Source organism: Sarcophilus harrisii, chromosome 3 (assembly GCF_902635505.1).
Source record: "Sarcophilus harrisii chromosome 3, mSarHar1.11, whole genome shotgun sequence".
Lineage (NCBI taxonomy): Eukaryota > Metazoa > Chordata > Mammalia > Dasyuromorphia > Dasyuridae > Sarcophilus > Sarcophilus harrisii.
In genome coordinates, this window is record NC_045428.1 from 140,434,316 (window position 1) to 140,449,867 (window position 15,552).

General features: G+C 32.5%; 1 protein-coding gene across 1 annotated transcript in view; it reads left to right on the top strand.

The window, feature by feature from the left end:
- GPC5 (glypican 5) overlaps positions 1–15,552 on the top strand; it is a 2,065,974-nt gene that overhangs the window by 1,653,914 nt on the left and 396,508 nt on the right. The window lies entirely within an intron of this gene.

Here is a 15,552-nt window from a genome sequence, read left to right on the forward strand (position 1 = left end):
TTTGGATTGCGCTTTCCCCATAATTTAGCAACGACTGCCCTTGGAATTCCTCTATATTCCAAATTATTTCGACAGCGATTGTCCTTCTGTCTGCAGTCATCTGACAGTGTTCTTGGAGAGTCACTTCCCTGAGGTCATTTGCAGTCCATTTCACCACACAGTTTATGTGAGAGGCTCTTCCTCTAAGGTCTCCCTCGACTCAGCCAATTGACCATCAAACTCCGGAGTGCTTACCTTTGGGCTACATGCGTGTAGGTTCTTCTGACTGCAAGCTCAATCAACATCTGCATAGGAGCTTTGGATCCCTCTCTTTCCTTTCTCCTTCACTGAGTCTCTCTCTTTGGGCACTTACCCCAAGTAGGGGTAGTGGTCATTTCCCACTGAGCCACATGATCCTGGGCGAGCCCCCAAAACTGTGTGGGGTACAAAGACCCTAACCCAACATGACTATTTGGAAATTTCTCAAAGTGAAGATTAAAAGGTTTTATTAAAATCTCATGAGAAGCAGGCAGTCTTTACCTCTGAGAAGTGTAGAAGGAAGAGGTCAAGTTCACAGAAGGAAAGCTCAATTAAATAAACAAGCAATTCCTGACTCCTCCCCCAAATCCCTTTATGCAAAGCTTTTAGTTTATATTGGCTCTTGCAGTTACTTTTCCTTTATATGGCAGGTGGGGTGATAATGAGCTGATTAGAGATGAAGTAACTACATAAAAAGTTTCATTTCTTCAAGATCAGATAAAAAAAAAAAAAAAAAGCAAAACTGAAGCCTAAGGCAGTCTTCCAATTTTCCTGAAAAACCACATAAAACCAAGGCTCTGAACAGAGAGTGACAGATTGAAATCATTCTTCAGCTCAAGATTGCTTGGAAAAACTTTAAGAAAGGTCTGTATCACTGGGGTGAAAAGGGTATTCATCCCACCTCAGAAAGACTCTGAGAAAACCACTGAGAGGGTCTTAATCACAGCAAATCTCCAACTAAGACACTTAGTTTTCTTTCAATAGAGGAGCAAATCAATGAGGCAGCCCTCAGTCCCAGCTCAGAAGGGAAACTTTTTCCTGAAAAGAGCAGGCAATGCTGACCCCAGCAAATAAAAAAGCCTAGCCTCAAAGCCAAGGCTCAGAGTTGCCCAGGAAATTTGGTATAGCTTCCCCTTTACCCTAGGAAGAGAATTTATCCTTAAAAGTAAAAAAAGAGGAAATACCAAAAGAAAAGGAAAGGAAATGGGGCAGATAGGTGGTGCAGTGGATAGAGCACCAGCCTTAAAGTCATAAGGACCTAAAGTCAAATCTGGTCTCAGTCACTTAACACTTCCTAGCTGTGTGACCTTGGGTAAATCACTTAACCTCAATTGCCTCAGCACACAGACACACACATAAAAAATAAATAAATAAATAAAGGAAAGGAAAGAAAATGAGCAAGAAACAAAAAAGAACCTTGATCTTAGAAAGCTACTATGGTGACAGGGCAGACCGAAATACAAACTCAGATGAAAACCATACATTAAAAACTAGAACAGTAAAACGGAAATTAATGACTTTGTAAGATAGCAAGAATCAGTCAAGCAACCTGAAAAGAATGGAAAAATGGAAGATAATGTGAAATGCTTCATTGGAAAAACAGCCAACCTGGAAAACAGATCCTGAAGAGACAATTTAAAAATTATTGGTCTACCTGAAGGACATGACCAAAAAAAGAGCGTGGATAGTCATTATGGAAAACTGCTCCAATATTCTACAAACAGAAGGGGAAGTACTCATTAGAAGAATCCATTGATCACCTCTGGAAAATAATCCCACAAGGAAAACCCCAAAGAACATTGTTGCAAAACTCCAAAACTATAATCTCAAAGAGAAAATACTGCAAGCTGCCAGACAAAAACAACTCAAATATCAAAAAGCAATAATCAGAATTACTCAGGATCTGGCAGCTTCTACAATAAAGGAATAGAGGGCCTGGAATACCATATTCTGGAAGACAAAGGATGTGTAGTTATAACAAAAAATTAAACACCTATCAAGATTCAGCATCATCTTTCAGAGGAAGAGATGGAATTTAAATGAAGTAAGAGGCTGTCAATCATTTCTATTGAAAAAAAAAAAAAACAGAAATAAACAGAATCTACAAACACAGGACCCTAGAAACAAAGAAAGTGAAATAGGGGGAAAATATATTATTAAGATACATCCCTAGATAGGAAAACTATATCTGTTACTCTTGAGAACTGTATCTGTTACTGGGGCAGACAGAGATATCTGTGGACAGAGGATCTAGTTGTGAATGGACTCTGAAATGATGACATCAAAAAAAAGGCATTAAAGAGGTGGGAAAAGGTCTGTAATGGAGAAAAGGGGAGGTATAATGAAAAAATTAGTTCACATGAAGAGATGCAAAAGACCTACTATAATTGAGGGAAAGAAGGCAGGGAGATGAGCATTGTCTGAAGCTTGATCTCATCAGTTTTGGCTCTAAGAGAGAATAATTATTAATTATTTAATATAATTAATAACAATTATATAATATAACTTAATCATTCACTTGGGTGTAGAAATTTATCTAATGTTTTAAAGAAGTAGGAGGGGGAAAGGAAAGAAAAGGGAGGGCAGAACCACTTAGAAAAAAGATAAGAATTGGAGAAAAGGATTGAAAGAAAAGAAGGTATCAAGTGTAGTAGGTTTAAAAAAAACTAATGAGAAGTGGGGAGGGGTGGTAGGAGATAATGTAATAGGTAGGGTGAATAAAAAACCAGTTGTAAGAGATGGGGGAAGGGTTATAAGAGATAAGGTAGTGGGTAGAGTGAGTAAAAAAAACACAAATAAGGGGAAGGTGTATACACAAAAGTATATATACAGGGGAGAAAATAGAATGGAGGGAAATCAAGAGTTGGTAATCAAAACTGTGAATAGGAATGGGCTGCGCTCTTCCATCAAACAAACAAATAACAGAGTGAATTAAAAAACAGAACTTTTACGCTATGTTGTTTACAAGAAAAGCATTTGACACAAAGAGACACATATAGAGTAAAGATAAAAGGCTAGAACAGAATTTATGTTTCAGCTGAAGTTAAAAAAAAAAAAAAAGCAGGGACAGCAATTCGGATTTCAGATAAAGCAAAAGTAAAAATAGATCTTATTAAATGAGATAAGGAAGGAAGGGATGGCTTGATAAAGGATACCATAAATAATATAATAGTAATACTAAAATGTGTATGCATCAAGTGGTACAGCAGAAAAATTCTTAGAGAAGATTTTAAGCAAGTTATAGGAAGAAGCAGACAACAAAATTATTCTAGTGGGAGATCTCAAACTTCCCCTCTCGGAATCAAATAAATGTAATCACATAATAACCAAGAAAGAAAGTAGGGAGATTTACAGGATCCCAGAAAACTTAGATATGATAGATCTCTGAGAGAATTGAATAGGGACAGAAGGGGATACAGCTTTTTATCAGCAGTACAAGGCAGTGACACAAAAATTTAGCATATGTTAGGACAGAAAAACCTCAAAATAAAATGCACACAGAACTAGCAAATGCTTCCTTTATACACTACAATGCAATAAAAATTATATTGAATAAAGGCCAAAGAAAGATAGACTAAAAACCAATTGGAAATTAAATAATGTAATTCTAAAAAATGAATGGGTCAAACAACAAATTACAGAAACAATCCACAATTTCATTCAAGAGAATGACTATAATGAGCCAACATACCAAAATGTATGCATTCAAAGCAGTTCTTAGGGGAAATTTTATATCTCTAAATTATTACATGAATTAAATAAAAAAGGAGTCCAATGAATTAGGCATGCAACTAAAAAAGCTAGAAAAAGAACAAATTAAATAGCCTTAATTAGAAATTCTGAAATTCAAAGAAACTAAGAAAACTATTGAAGTAATAAATAAAACTAAGACTTGGTTTCATGAAAAAAAACCAACAAAATAAACATTAGTTAATTTGATTACAAAAAAGAAAAAAGAAAAAAAAAAAAAAAAAAAAAAAAACAAATGACCAGCATCAAAAATGAAAAGGTAGAACTTTCCACAAAGAAAGAGCAATTTAGAGCAATAATTAGGAGCTATTTTGCCCAATTATATGTCAATAAATCTGACAATTTAACCAAAATGGATGAATATTTACAAAAATATAAATTGCCCAGGTTAACAGATAAGTTACTTACATAGTACCATTTTAGAAAAATAAATTGAAAAAGTCATTAATGAACACTCTAAGAAAAAAGCCCCAGGGCCAGGTATATTCACAAATGATTTCTACCAAACATTTAAAGAACAATTAATTCCAACACTATGTAAACTATTTGAAAAAATAGGTAAAGAAGGAATCCTGTCAAATTCCTTCTATATAACAAATATGGCACTGATACTTAAAGCAGGAAGAGCCAAAAGAAAGAAAATTAGGGAATAATCTCCCTAAAGAATATTGATGCAAAATTTTTAAATAAAATATTAGTGAAGGGATCACAGCAACTTATCAGCAGGATAATACACTTATGACCAAGTCAGATTTATATCAGGAACACAGGCCTGGTTCAATATCAGGAAAACTATCAGCATAATCAAACATATCAATAACAAAATCAACAGAAATCATATGATAATCGCAACAGAACAAAAAATAACTGTTCATGACTGGGCCAAGCTAATATAATAAAAATGACAATTCTGCCTAAATTGGTCTACTTGTTCAGTGCCATACCAATCAACTAACAAATATTATTTTGTACTTCTTGAAAAAAATAATTAAAAAATTCATGTTAGAATAAAAGATCATCAATATTGAGGGAATTAGTGAAAAACAAAACAAAACAATGATGGCTTAGTAATAACAAACATAAAACTATATTATAAAGAAGCAGTTATCAAAACCTTTTGGTACTGGCTAAGAAATAGATTGGTAGGTCAATGGAATAGATTAGATACACATGACAACAATAATCAAGGTTTATAACAATCTAGCATTTGATAAACCCCCAAAATCCATCTTCTTGAATTTAAAAACACACTACTTGACAAAAATTGCTGGGGAAACGGAAAATAATTAAATCAGAAACTTGGCACAAACCTATATCTCACAGCCATGCCAAAATAAGGTCAAAATAGATACATGATTTAGGCATAAAGGATGATATCATAAACAAATTAAGAGAACAAGGTATAATCTCTATGAGATCTTTGGAGAAGGGAAGAATTTATGACCAAAGAAGAACTAGAGAACATTATGAAAGGTAAAATGGACAACTTTGATTGCATTAAATTGAAAAAAAAAATTTTTTTTGCAGAAACCAAACCAAAAGAAACAAGATTAAAAGAGAAGTACAAAGCCAAAGGAAATATCTTAACAACTAGTGTTTCTGTTAAAAGTCTCATTTCTAAAATATATAATGAACTATATCAAATTTATATGAATTCAAATCATTCACCAGTTGATAAATGATCAAAGGATATGAATAGACAATTTTCAGATGATAAAATTAAAGTCATCTATATTTATATGAAAAATGCTCTAAATTATTATTGTTTAGAGAAATGCAAATTTCTCACCTCACACCTCTGAGATTGGCTAAAATGACAGGAAAAGGTTGGAAAGGATGTGGGAAAACTGGAACATTAATGCATTGTTGGTGGATTTGTGAAATAATCCAACCATTCCAGAGAGTAATCTGGAACTATGCCCAAAGGCTGTAAAACTGTGTATACTCTCTGGTTCATCGGTGTCATTATTGTGTCTGTATCCCAAGGAAATCATAAAGGAGGAAAAAGGATCCACATTTGTAAAATGTGTGCAGCAGCTCTTTTTGTGGTAGCAAAGAATTGGAAAAAGAGTAGATGTCCATCAATTGGGGAATGGTTGAACAAGTTGTGGTATATAAAGGTAATGGAATATTATTGTTCTATTAAAAATGATGATTAATATGACTTTAGAAAGGCCTGGAAAGATTTACATGAACTGATGCTGAACAAAACAAGCAGAACCAAGAATATATTTTATACAATAACAGCAAGAATGTGTGACGATCAACTATGAAACACTTGGTTCTTCTCAATGGTTCAGTAATTTAAAGCAACTCCAATAGACTTTGGAAAGAAAATGCCATCTGCATCCAGAAAAAAAAAAAAAAATTAAGGAGACTGAATGTATATCCAGACATTCTCTATTCATTACTTTTTTTCTGTTTTTTTTTTATTTCTCCCATTTCTATTTTGCTCTCATTTTTCTCTCAACATGATTCATAAAATATGTGTTAAAAATGAACAAATAAATTTTTAAAAAGAAAATAATAGAATGTTATAGTCTAATTCTGTAACTTTTTGCTTTCTCTCGTTTAACTCTTTAAATTCAATCATGTCAAATGTCATTAATTCCAGTTCTTGTTTTCATGTTTCATCAGAAGCAGTGAATTTTAGACTTTATTTGCATTTAGTATTTATTTAGATCTTTCTGGATCAAATTAAGTATCATGCTGTTTTATTTTACTTTTTAATCAATTATGTAACTTTTCAAACTTTTTGAGGAAGTCAAGATTTGAGGGATTTTTTTTTTCCCCAATACTAAGTCTGTTAGTTACTAACTAACTAAAGTTACTCTAGCAGGACAAAATGAACTCTGTTTTGTTTTGTTTGTAATTTTGATTGTCAATTCAAATAAAGAACAATAGCTCCATGAAATGTTTCCATGTTTTATATTGATGATCATAAAAGTAATTTTAATTTGGATTTTCTCATTTTTGAAACATGTATCATATATTTAGAACTGGAAGATATAGTAGAAATCCCAGGACTAGGACCTTTTATTTAAAAATGAAATAAATGAGGCAAAAAAGGCTAAATGACCTGTTTAGAGTTAACATGGCTTGTAGATACGTGATGTACCTTTTGAACTGAGCTCTTTCTGAATCTAACTTCTGCTTTCTATCTACACTCAAAAATATGAACTTTATTTTAAGATTTACCAATCAATTGACCAATATTTTTTTACTTTACAAGCCTTGTTTGCCTATGTATCTAATACATGGTTTAAAAATCTGTACTTGTTTAGGCAACTACTATTGCCTGTAAATTCTTTTTAACTGGCTGAAGAGTTTCAAAATTTTGTTAGCAAATATTTTATGTTTTAGGACCACTGGGTGCTGAGTCAAGAAAATTTATTTTCTTGAGTTCAATCTGGTCTCAGACACTTATCAGCTATGTGATCCTGGGCAAATCATTCATAAAGATGAATCTTCTCTATCCATTGTCTGTCTCAGCTGTCTCTCTAATTTCCTTAACAGTAACAGTAACAATTCTTAATTTCTTTAAATGTCTCCCTTAAATGATGATATCTCTTTGGAATTCATAGGTAAATTCTGTTCCCATTTACATTAGTTCTTTGTAACAACACTCTTCATTTTATGCATTGTTATTTTCTTGTCTGTCTTTTTTTTTTTTTTTAGGAGAATTTTTTTCTCTTTTATTTATTTATTTTTATTTCATTTGTCATTCCAACATCATGGATCTATATTTCTCAACTGAGGCTTTTGGAAAGAGGTTGTCAAAGATAGCTCCTCACTAACAAGTAGGACTGGGGATGGAAGTCAGGAGGAGCAGAAGTCCACAGTCCTGGGTTTATCCCTAAAATATCTTTTAGACATTGAGTTGACTATCATAGCCAAGAAGGTATTCTGATCCAGATATAAGGAGTCTTACATTTTTTTATTACTTACAGATAAAGATTCTAAGCCATCCTGACTAAGGGTTTTAAGTTAGACTCTAAAATTTATACTGCATATCATGGTTGTTTTCTTGAAAATCTGTATGAAAAATGAATATTATTTCCCCTCTAACTTACCTAGGACTTTCAGTGACTTTTTAGTTTCATATCTGATCAAGCCTCAGATGGCATTAACTTCTGATTTTTTTTGATTAAATTTTTGTTTCCATTACTTCTCTTTAATTCCCTCTCTCGAGGAAAATTATAACAAATAAATTAGAAACCTTTATATGAAAAGCTTTTTTAAAAATCATATCTCTGTGTGTATATACATACATACAAATATATGAATAGCTCACCATTATAACAGTTTTACAAACTTACAATTCTCCACAGTGTTTTCTTGAGGTACTATAATTATTTGGCATTCCTTGAGCTCTTTGACATAAAATAAAAATCAATGTTTTCTTCCACATTTAAGAAGGGAAAGATACAAACAAGAGAAGTATTTAATAAATTATCATTCAATTTTTTTCTTTCATGTATATCATGATATAAAAAGGATATTTTTCTTCAGGCTAGTGATAGGGGTTGCCAACTATTTTATGCCTTGAACACCTGTAGATAGTTAACTACTTCTCTATGAAGCCAATGTCACTTCATTCAATAATAATTACTAGCAAATAATAATGAAGAACTATTCAATAACTGCCATTCTCATTTGGAAGTTGGAGAAAGAATTTTGTTGAAGTTGATAATCTCTGATTATAGGAATTCACCATTACCAAATGAAATGTTTTTAATTCACTTCAAACAAAGGATTTATGAAATGAGGTTAAAAAAAAAAAAAAGGATTCATTTGGGCAGTGTCAGCTCTGTGCCATTGGCATGAACTATAAGAACACGCCCATTTTGATAACAGAATGCTATTCTAAATCTGTCCTTCTGCATTTCTGTTATTTGGGAATTATTAAATCTTGGCTACTAATCCTCCAAATTTTGGAAAAGAACCTTGACGAATTAATTTTTGCTAAATGACATAAAGTCATTACCAAATGGAAAGAATTTTCTGAACTTGTAGACTCCTACTGTGCACAGTGTATTGTAGCATCCTATTGGGATAGAGAGAAAGAGAGTCTACATGCCAGAAAAGTCAAATTCCAAAATCCTGGATTTTTCTCTTTGTGACAGTTAATAAGATTAATGATCTAGACAATTGATGTGATCTTCCCAGCTCAGAATCATACAATGTCTGGGAAATTAATTCATCACTTCAGAAACTCTGAAAATCTGAATTCTTACATAAATATCAAAACTGTTGATAGAAAGGCCATCTCTCATCCTCCAAAATTTAAATTAGCTTTTCCCACTATGATATACAGTATATATTTCATTAGTGTAAAATTTATTCCAGAAAGGAGGGCTTTTTGGAATCGAGTGTAAAAAATGTTCTATACTTTATTATAGCACAGTAAGAAACATCTGATTTAGTACACATTATTTTTGACAGAAGCAGTTGGATCTATCTTGAGTATCTCTTTTAACAGTGTTTGAAATTGTTCTTCAAAAAGGCTTCGGTCATAATAAGGCATCTTGTAATGTATTGTAACATGGGCCATGACTAGCCATTGAATTGACAGAAATGAGAATGTTCTCATGACTAGAAGGTTTGCAGCCTTAAAGAATTTGCATGAGAGAATTGCTCTGAGAAACCATGAGAACTAAAGTGAAATGTAGTTTAAATGAAAGCTGTAGCATTACTACTGGCCTACTGTGAAACCTCTTTGTTGTAGAGAATAAAATATTATTGTGAATTCATTATATATTTAGGTTTCCTTTTCAAGTTGGAAATTCAAACCCCAAGGAAAGTTGCTATTCCAGTTTGTTTAGAAAGAAAAAAAAGCCAGAAATATCATGGTCAGTTGTAATTGAAAATATTTTAACTCAGATTTACAGTATTTTAACCTTTATTGCTTATACTTCATTGTAAATTTTTTTGTAAGTATGTCTGTCATAAATAAGTGAGCATCAACCTTGATGCCAAATAATTTAAAGTCATAGCCCCAGGGTCTAAAATCAATAATTCAAAATAAAATAAAATAAAATCAGTAATACATAATTTTGAAACAATAATTAGGAGAAATACATAAGGAATTTACAATATTCCTATAAAACAGCTATCACTTTAGAATTAATTGAAGCTTTATGATGCAACTTTATAATGGGGAAAAAAAATCAGTATACAGTAGAGGGAAATCACTAAAAAACTTGTTTTAAGCCCATGTAAATGTGTTATATAAAAACTTAGTAGTAATAGGAGAATGAATAAAATCTAAAAAATATAAACAGATAACTTATAGGAATGTATCACAGTATAAATTCTGTCCAAGTATAAATCATTTTTCATGATTGAGCTTTACTATATTATTTTTCAAAAGGTTTCTCATAAAAAGCCTATGTCCTAGGCAGTACAATTGTTTATTACACACACACACACACACACACACACACACACAATTTTCTATGCTAAGTGCTTTATAAAGCTTATCTCATTTGTTTCTAGGTTGCACTCCTACCATTTCTTCTTCCACTTCTTCCACTGATAGCTCTGGATTCCGTATTTCTTAATTAAGTAAAACTTAAATGAACATAAAAAATGAACTAAACTTAATAAACTTAATGAATTAAAATAAAACTAATGAACTTAGTTCATTCTGTACCTATTTCTCTGCACTTCTTTCATTTGCAAGCTCTCACTAAGCCCTGACTTTCCCTTGATATCACTATTTGCCAAATCATCTCTCAAGCATTGACAGTGCTTTCTCTTATACTCCATTTATCACAACCAATCCTAAAATGATTATTTGTATACTCCTTGTTCCCCATTTTTACTTCCCTAATTCCTCCTTACAACTATTGCTTAGCAACCTGTCTTCTAAGTCCACTTAATCAAAATCTTCCATATAATCCATTGCAAGTTGGCTCCATAGCAGTCCAAGAAGTCATTTTCCCTTCTGTCTCAAGGGATTTTACATCTGGTTCACAGTTTCCTTTCCTTCTTAGTTCCTGTGTTTAAGCTTCAACTTTTACATGGATTCTCCCTCAAACTAATCTTCCAATATATCTTTTTCCTTAAAACGCATGACCACTTCCTTCATTTCATAGCAGGCAAGCCTAATCACACAGGTTGGATCTTACTGCTGCCAATAAGTATTCTGTCTTAATTAAAAATTCCAACATTCATCTAACAGTAAACTCCCATCATTCTTTTTCCCTATACTTCACCTCTCCTAAATCTACTGTTCATTTTCAACAAAACTTCCAATTTGTATTGCTCTCAGTAATATCTCAAGTTGTTAATTCTTCTTTGACTTAATTTCCTCATCTTCTGATCTTTATTTTATACTATCATTTCAACTCTATACTTTCCTCAAACTCTTGAATTGCTTGTCCTATTTGTCTTGTCAAACTTGTCCCTACAAGCTCCTTTCACCTTTCACTTCCTCCAGTTCTACTCACCAGCTATTATAATGGAATTACAGTAACTATACAACTATGATCCTTAGGTACATTATATTAATTATGCAGATGTAATAAAGTCTCATTGAATTGAAGTAATTGATTTATTCCTCACCCATATAAATTTCCCTTTTCATTCCTCTAAAAACTATTTAAAACTTATTTCCCATTCTTAATCATTCCCATACTAGTTTTCTACTTTCTTTCCTAAGAAAACTTCAGTCATGCAATATAAGTTCTATTTTCTGCTATCATCTGCATTTTAATATACCTTGACATCATTCCCCCTCTTGCTTTCTCTCTTCAATTTCTGTCAATAAAGTAGGCCTTCTCTATGCCAAGGTTAACCCCTCTATGTGTGCATTTAAACTAAGGGTATAATATTTAACACCTGGATCTCTGAAATGCAAGACACACTTTTCAAGTTAATTTGCATTACTCACATTCCTCTCTATCCTTTTCTTAAGTCTAGAAAATCATTAAAACAATAAATAAGGGCTTATTTTGTGGTGCTTGCTATTTTCTGTGTTGTAAATGCTCATTTTGAAAATTTTACAATCAGCTGAGCCAGTATAAGCTGGATCCAGCATACCCTTCCCTTGAGCTCATTTTCTTGCCATATTCTCTAGCAGATTACAACCTCAATCATTCTCACTCTCTTGTCCTCAAACTATTCCTTTATACTGGTCTCTTCCTTACTGCTTACAAATATATTGATGACACTCCATCCTTAAATCTCTCCAATAGATCCTCCCATTCTCTAAAACTAATTACTCTTTTATACCAACCATTTATCAACAAATTTCTCTTCTCTCTCTATACTTGCTAGTAAATTCAACAGGTCCCTTCAAATTCATTGTACTCTCTATGCAAGTGGATCATAAATCTATATATACATCCCTAGTCTTTCTCCTGAGCCTCAATTTCATACCAACAAGTGCTTATTATTTCAAACTGGATATCACAGAGAAATCCCAAATTCTACAATTTCCTAACTGAGTATATTAAACCTTAAACCTTCTCTTCTTTCAAAATTCTTTATTTCTATGATAGGTACTATCATCCTTCCAGTCTCACAGATTTGTAACCATGACATTAACAGCAACTCTTTATTCTCCTCCCCAAATGTTGAATCAAGTGCCAAAAATAATTGTTTCTATGTCCATATTTTATATCTTAGTTCTTCTCTTTCTACTCACCTACCACCTTAGTTCAAACCCTCAATTAATCTTTCCCTGATTTTATTTCAACAGTTTACTAACTTCTCTGTTTCAATTCTCTATCCAACTTAGCTCATTATTTTTTTCAGTACAATAGTATTATTCTTCTGTCACAATCATTTACAACTTGTTCAGCAATTCCCTATCTGATGGGCATTCTGTCAATTTCCATTTCTTTGCTACAACTAAAAGAGCTGCTATAAATACTTTTGTATATATATGTCCTTTCCCTTTAAAAAAAAATCTATTTGGGACACAAACATAGTAGTGATATTGCTGGACCAAAGGATATGCATGGTTTTATAATCTTTTGGATATAGTTTCAAATTGCTCTGCAGAAAGTTTGTCAGTTTACAACTCCACAAACAGTGAATTTTCCCACACCCCTTCCAGCATTTGCTCTTTTTCTATTTGAACTTCAAAACTTAATCACAGATTGTCTTTCAAGCTTCAATAGATGCTGCTTTTCCCTTCTGCATTATATTCTTCTCTATAACCAAATTGGCCTTTTCTCTGTTTTTCACATATAATACTATGTCTTTTATTTCTATGCCTTGCCTGGAATGAATTTCCTCCTCACTATTTCATAGCATCTTTACTTTCCTTTCAGATTCTGCTCAATCTGTACATTAAGCCTTTTCTCTTGGTTATTGTCCTTCATCCGATAGTATCATCATTCCCAAACTACCTTGGATAGAACTGATTTGTATTTGTTTTCTTTATATTTATTATTTGCATATTTGCATACACTATTCTCTCTCATTAGCATATAAGCTCCTGGTAAGTAAGAATTGTCTAATTCTTTATAATATCTTTTTAAAGTGGAAATGTTGTTCAATGCTTGGCATTCCTATCACTTTTCTACTTGATTTATTTAATAAAACAATAGCTTTATGTAGAGGTTAACACTACTAACAGCTTTTAAATAACAGATTCAGGACTACAGGATTTTTGGCCTCCAAATCAAAAGCTCTTTTGACTGCACATGCTACAAAACAAATATCACTTGGCTGTTTACACAGTATGAAGTTAAGAGATGCTTATACAGTAAAACCAAATATCTTCCAAATATGATTTTTTTTTCTTTTGAAAGCTTCCTTACTTCTTATGAGTCTCCATATAAGTGTATATTTGCAATTATTACCTGTAGTCTTCTCTTTGTGCTGTAAATTATATCCACAGATTTTGTCCAAGGTAAAAACCTTTAAAAAGAGCCCATTGTTAGGTAATTCTCAAAATCCAAAACAAGGTGAAATTGATTGTTTCCTTGTCACTATAAGGAATAAGGAAGCAAATATGAAAATGTACCTAGCAATCCACACTTGCATAATAGGAGAAGCTTTCCACTGGAAAGAAAAAAAGCAATATAAATATAAAGAACACCCTTTGGGGAAATAATAAAAGGAACCATAAGAAGATACCAAGTACACTATGTCAGTGTTATTGTGTATCTTTTGAAAAGCATATCATGCAGTGCTATAAATCACCATTCCCTTCACTTGTCAGAACACATGAGGATTGCAAAATGGGATTGTTAGCAGATACAACTGTTGCTAATAATAGAATGCCTTCGCATACAATAACTAGTAGTTTCTTTCTTTACTAAACTCTAAACCACTATATATAGACTATTCTGTTGCCTATATATTGTTAAAAAGCTGTTCCTGCTCTATCACTATGCTGGTATGGCTGAAATTCTATTTCTTAGGCATCTGTTATTGTGAATAAAGGCATTGAATTTCTTGGAAAGCCTTGTTTTAAAAATTAACAATTCAAAACAGCAATAATAATGGAAATAATCAAAGCAATATCCCAAGAGAGGTAACACATTAAGTCACTGTTAAATTTGGTATGGATTATTTTTTTACAGAGTAGCCTATTTCCTAAGAAGAGTTCTGAGGTTTATCCAAATGGGACATTTAGTTTCGATAAAAGGAAATTTATGAGATAAATTCACTCATTGAAGGCTGAATTTCCTGACTTTTATCCAATACAATATCAAAAACATTTATATGATATTTCAACATAATAAAATATACAAATAAAGTGTAGCTGTAGCTTTCATTTCATTAAAAATACCATAATTTCAAAAAAAAATAATAATCAGAATTTCAAGAATTGGAATAGACTGCAAAGTTAAACTAGTCCAAACTAAACAGTATACCTTCATACAACATCATCAACAAACATTCATCCACATTGTTTAATGACCTCCTCTGAGAGGAAAGAAAAAGGGTAAATTGTTTAATCAGAGCATAAAGACTGAGTTGAGGCCTTTTGTGAAGAGGAGAGAGCTAGATGCTCTTAAGTGGAATAAACTGCTTTTCCTCCCCAAAATGATATAGTAGAATCAGAGCTGACAGAATATCCCATAAAGAGTAAAGAAATAAAGAAAAGTCATAGTAGTTTAATATCCTTCCTGGAGGTACTAAGCAATTATTTGTTAATCTAATAATTGGATCCACTAAAATTTTTGTTAGCTGATCCCAATTTTGCCCTTAAGGCAATCTTTTTATGCCTCTCTAATTGATTCACTATCCCACTCTACATGGCAACTCTTGAAAACCTCTCCTTTTCTTCTCAAACTTCCCACAGAGTTTCTTCCTCTACCATCTCAGCCAAAACACGTGAATCACTTCACTGAAAAAAACTGAGGCCATTTGCTGTGAACTTCTCATCTCACATCACTAGTTTTACCTTCTTCCACTTTATCCTCCTTTGCCCTGGTATCATATGAAGAGGTGATCCTTCTCTTTGTCAAGATTAACTTTTCTAAAGATACAAGTGATACCATTCTATCTTGTCACCACCAGCAGATTGTCCTCTCTGTCATTTTTACTCTCTATTTCAATCTCTCTCTGTCCGTTGACTGCGTTCCTACTGTTTCATCCATCCTTCCTGCCTAGTATCTTATACATCTTCACTCATTTCTGTCTAAGCTCTTAGAAAAGTCTATTAATTCTAATTATTGCTAGAACTTCCTTCTTAACTCTCTGCAGTCTGGTTTCCAACTTCATACTCAATTTGATTATTTGAGTTTTTAATGATCTCTTTATCATAAAATATGGCTTTTTCTCAGGCTTCAAACTGCTTGGCCTCTTAGCAGCTTT